The following is a 5,827-nucleotide window of genomic DNA, read 5'->3' as shown; positions in this document are numbered from 1 at the left end:
CATGGATGACTCATAAAAAATATCTACTAACTCCATTTAATGGTCTAATTTCCATATAAGTACCTCAAGTTTTGAATTTCATAGCTAACTAATCCTTATAGCTATTAGAATTCAACTTTTGCATTTTATACAATTTGGTCCTTTCCATAATTAAACATGAAATCAATAAAATTTTCTTATCAAAATTTTCATACGTCATTTTTATCATAAAAAAATTCATGCAATAATATTAAAATAAATTTTCTTTCTGACTCGAATTTGTGGTCCCAAAACCACTGTTCCGATTTCACTGAAAACAAGTTGTTACAGAATCCGTTCACTTTTCATTACATTTACAGACCTAGATGTGGAGGTCCACTAACTTTTTATTACATTTCGTTATTATTTTTTTAGAAAAAAAACCCTTTTTTGTAAAACCGTTGAATTCATAACACATCTTATCAAATCATGCAAATTATCCATAAACCAAAAACCATCAACTAAAAACCATAAAGCCCAAAGAGTCCCCGAAATTACAAACTCTCAAAAGAAAACCAAAATCATAAATAAAATCGTAAATTAATAACTTAAAGCAATTTATGGTTGAGTGGCCACCGCTAACTCTCTGTCACACCGATCTACCTAACTCTATAGATTACCTAAGCAGAACAGACAGACAGCTGTGAGTTTTCGTAAACTCGGTGTGTAACCAAACAAAATTAAGCATGCAAACATACAAATTATCACATAAATAGTCATATACAGATTTGGGCCCATGCCCATTTCAGATATAGTCAACAAAATTAGATATACAGATCAGATAATGAAAATTCTACCCTCATCCTCTACACAACAACTCCGACCATCCCATCACACCATGCGGGGTTAAAAACACCCACCCAACCCTACACACCAGATTGTGCCATTACAACACATATTAGATAATGTGCAGCCAAGCTGCTAGAAAATAGGTGATGATCACCATTCAGAACACTTCCTCCTCATATACAAATCCCACCCCAATAAACAGATACAGAAATCAGATACAGATATAACAGATTAAACATGCTCAACATGCTTATATACAATTAACAGATATTCATATAGCAGTACAATTTGGCATGCATTCAGTATCCTACTCAGATCAATCTATTAGAATATCATAACATACAGATTAGGGTTTAATTAGCCATTACCAACCCTACAGTAGGCCCATAGTCGATCGAAGCTACATGTGCGACCATAGGGAAATTTTTAGAATTATAAGCCCACATGCCCGTGTGACCCACATGCCCAAATTGGCCTTGTTCATGTGGCCCACACAGCCTGGCTCAAAATTCACACGCTCATGTGACAAGCCCATGTGGGCCCACACACCCGTGTTGTAACAGCCCAGTTTAGACCCTCGTCGGAATAGTGACTTTGGGACCACAAATATGAGTCAGAAAAATATTTAAATATTATTTTCTATGCTTCCTATATGTAAATTACTATGTGTGAAAATTTCGTACGAAAATTTGATCGTTTGTGTACTCAATTTGATAAAATGACCTAATCACATAAAATGTAAAAGTTGCCTGCTGTTTGTTAAAGTGTTTAATTGATTTGTCTTATTAAAAGAGAGGTCCTTATTTTGTAATTAAACCATTGAAAGCATGAGTGGTCATAAATGGCCTTAATGAATATGAATTATAAGTTTAATTATTAAGGTTAAAAATGGTATTTGATTATAAAATGAATTATAATTAAAAAAAAGTCATATTTTTGTTCATTTTTCATATATGGTTGCCGAAAATACAATGTAAAAGAATAATAAAAAGAGTTTAGGGTTCAACTAAGGTTTTGCTTGATTGCGGTATGTGTTTTGATCCGTTTTCGATAATTTCTACGTTTTTGTGATCATTGCTTTGTATATTATCAAGCCCCATGTCTCAATTTTTTATTTTGTTGATTATTTTGAGTTATTCCATTGATGAAAATATAAGCTTTATGAAGTTTGATGTTAGTAAATTAAAGATATGTGTTAGATTACTAAGTTTTGTCTTTGAATTTTTGATGAATTTGAGTAATTTGGACTAAATTGTAAAAAGAAGATTTTGAGGGACTAAAATGTGAAAAAAAATGAAACATATGGGCTTGAATGAACACTATGAGAATTCGGCTAGGCATGTGTACAAAGAAATTTTGTGTATTTTGTGATTTTGTGAATTAAGGACTAAATTGTCAAAATATGAAAAATATGAGGGCTAATTTGTAAAATGCCCTAAATGTGTAACACCCCAAACCTGGCCCGGACGTTATGGCCGAATCTGGCGCGTCACATTAAAGTGTTTTAGCTAAAACCTTGTTTTCATTGAAAACCCTTCTTAAAATGAGAAACCTTAATTAACTTATTAAAACTCTCTTTCAAACGCGAAAGCTTATTTAAAACATATGATTTATGAAAGCCTATTATTTTAAAGTTAAGTTGCGGAAACGTAGAAAAACAATCTATGATTTAGGAAACCTATGTTCACCTTCTCATAATTACAGCGAATAAAAATAACAATCCAAATAATAATAAAAGGGAAGGCCTTATTTCATTCCAGTCTAAAATTACTTAATAAGCTAGAAACTATATGCTTTCTTCTAAAAAGAAACAAGTCCAAGTCGTCTTGCTAGTTGGCCACCTCCGAGTCCCTCCAAACACCGAACCTTCTACTGAGCATCACCTGAGAAAAATAAAAGAGGGAGTCAGTTTTCAAAGACTCAGTGTGTACAACCCTCGGCAAGTAACAAGCATCCATCATTCACCATACAACATAAATGCAATGCAATGTAGTGCAACCCACCCCAATAATCCAACCGATACACATGAGCTCTGTCCCCCGTTACACATCATGTGGGGATATAAATATCAACCCACCCAACCAATACACATCAATGGTAGCCCGGTTGCAGAACTAGCTTCATTGCAGCAAGCTGCCAATCAAATAATGGGCTTAAAAAGCCGTCAGTGGGTCCACGATTGTCAGGCAACCATGCGACCCTCATATACTTCCTCCGTTCCATAATTCCCAACCCATATGCTTCCTAAACAGGATATCATATGAATACAGCAGATATACATGTAGCAATCATAAATCTTACACTCAACACATAGGGATATTTCAATAATTTTCCATTTATTACGGGTTTTTACTCACCTTGGCCCGTTAACAAATCCCGTGAGCTAAGATGAATGACTACTATGCACCATGTAGGATTCCAGAGAAGAGGAGGTCGGTCATTAAGACCGCTTAAATACCAAGCTCTCCCTAGATCCAATCCTAGACATGCACAAACCCGTTGCCACACCTTAACCCTATAACTTGTCCACGGTCCTTAATAAATTAATTAAGTTTTATACAGTCATCATATACTAGGCCTAAAACCTCTTACAAAGTCCAGACAAATCCACATACCTGTATATAGCCCATTAGGCCCAATCTCTTCCATATGGCCCATTAGGCCCAATCACATTTACTAGGCCCAAATCACATTCATACGGCCATTAGGCCTAATCACATTTACAGTTATGCTCATATATAATTTTTCGTCACATAACATCACTTATCAATTTTTGCCTATTATGGGCCCAACAGCCCATCGGGCCCATTTAGCCCATTCTGGCCTGTTTGGCCAATTCACAACCCAAGTCCATGGAATCACCCATGAGCCTCAAGCAACCTATCGGTTTCCCTCTTACGAGTGTTCGCGCACTCGCAGGACTACCGTATCCAAACTTTTGACTTTTTGGTATTTCAGCTTTTCGGGATCTGTCAATCTACTTGTGTGTGCAGTGTATGTACACACCTAATACTAAAACGTGCTGCGATTTCATTATCCTCGAACCTACAATCGATATCACCCTTCAATTAATCGCATGCTTAATACATATCTTTACCAAAACCAAAACCTCACCTTTCACCTTACCTTGCGCGATAAGTTATAAAAGCCTCTTTTTTAAGTACTAACCACGATCAACTCCTAGATCTGAACCAATCTTAACTATTAAAATCAAAATAACAGGTGACTTGTATCCAACACAAGTCCCCCTTACCTTAACTATGACCATTCGGCCAACTAAGATCAAGAGTACTTACCAAAGTCTCTTACTTGAGGAGCAAATCGGCAGAGATCCAAGACTGAGATTCGATACCTATTCCTACCCAAAATTGATTAGAATAAGTGAGGGACAATAATTGATACTTAGCAAAATTGCTTGGGAGAATAGAATACTTACACTAGAATCGACTGAGTGAAAAGGGTAGTGGCAACACCAAGGGTATCCGGCTCTTGAAACTTGTATGGTAAAAGAGGTTATTCAGCGCAAAGAGAAGTAGAAATCATTTAAAACCTGAGGTGAATCAAAAAGAAAACTTTGAGTAGGGAAGAATGAAGAATCGGCACAAAGAAAAAGAAGGAAGAACAAGGGATTTTCAGCTTTTAGGTCTTTGGAGAAAAAAAATTCTTTCTAGCAACAAGGTGGGGGAGAATTCGGCATTAGCCTGGCAACCTTACATTCGGCACCTATATATAGCCTCTATAGCTGAATTTCCTATGCTCAAATTCCTAATTCGGCTCCACCTCTTCTTCACTCCTCATCTCCTAATTTTTCTCCCTGATAACACCCTAATCCCCTCCTCAAATTTCTCCTCTTATCACTCCCTACGGTGTTCATATCCAACGCCACCACTGTCCATCCCTTAAGCAAAAATAAATCCTTCTTTTGAGCAAGGAGGGATTCGGACTCCTTGTCATGCATGTGACGCCACTTGCCACTCCACCACAATGCTTTCTTGTGTCCAATTCTTCCTTCATTTATTTAAAAGCCAACCTACTTGCCAACACGGTTCTTTTAATAATTAAACCATAATTTCCTTCACCCCTAAGTTCGAACTCAAACTTTAACCAAGACATACTATAACATAATTAACACTTGACTAGGAATGTTAAGCATAATTTTTATCGAAATCGAAAAAAAGTTTGGGATTTCGAGATTTTTGGGGCATTACAACTCTACCCCCTAAAAGAAATTTCATCCTCAAAATTCCCCACTATTAGTACAGCTGTATAGCATAGACTTCCACACCACGCTCCCGCTTCGCATTCTAATTCCAAACTAAATAAATAGCATATTATGGTTAATGTACATACCAATATTCACCTCTAGAGCGTCTCTGTCCTCTTGACAACGTGCTGCATAGACCAACGCTGGCTATCTCACCTCAGCATGACCAGCACCTCTACCCGGTACTCCACGGCCCAAACCATTTCCACCCCTGTCCTGACCATGGCCTCTGGGCAGTTGCTGACCACCCTTCAGTGGTTGTACATCACCTCTACCCATGCCTGGCACCTGAACTGTCATTCTAGGGCAATTTCTGATCCTATGCTCCATAGATCCACAAGCCAGACAAGCTCCTGTCCTCTTCCAATACTCGCCTCCATGGCTTCTCCCACAATCAGCCCAAGGTGGCACCCCTAGATTAGAAATAGGGGGCCCTACTCTAACTAGCCCAATAACTCTGGCCCTAGCCCTAGGCCTTTGTCCAACACCAGAAGTTTCAGCCTCCCTTTTATTCTTACCCCTTTCCTTTTCTCGATTCAGGCCTCTGTGTGCTTCACCTCCTCCGTTATCTTTGCTTTCTCCACCAACTCCGAGAAAATTGGCTCCCTTTGTGGGGCTATCAATACCATGAGACTGTCTCTTAGTCCATCCACAAACCTAACGCAACGCTCATAGTCCGTTGCCACTATAACTCTTGCATACCTACTAAGGCACAGAAATTCTGCCTCATACTCCACCACCGATTTGTTTCCCTGG

This window comes from Gossypium arboreum, chromosome 13, assembly GCF_025698485.1.
Source record: "Gossypium arboreum isolate Shixiya-1 chromosome 13, ASM2569848v2, whole genome shotgun sequence".
Lineage (NCBI taxonomy): Eukaryota > Viridiplantae > Streptophyta > Magnoliopsida > Malvales > Malvaceae > Gossypium > Gossypium arboreum.
Note: the sequence above shows the minus strand (reverse complement) of the source record.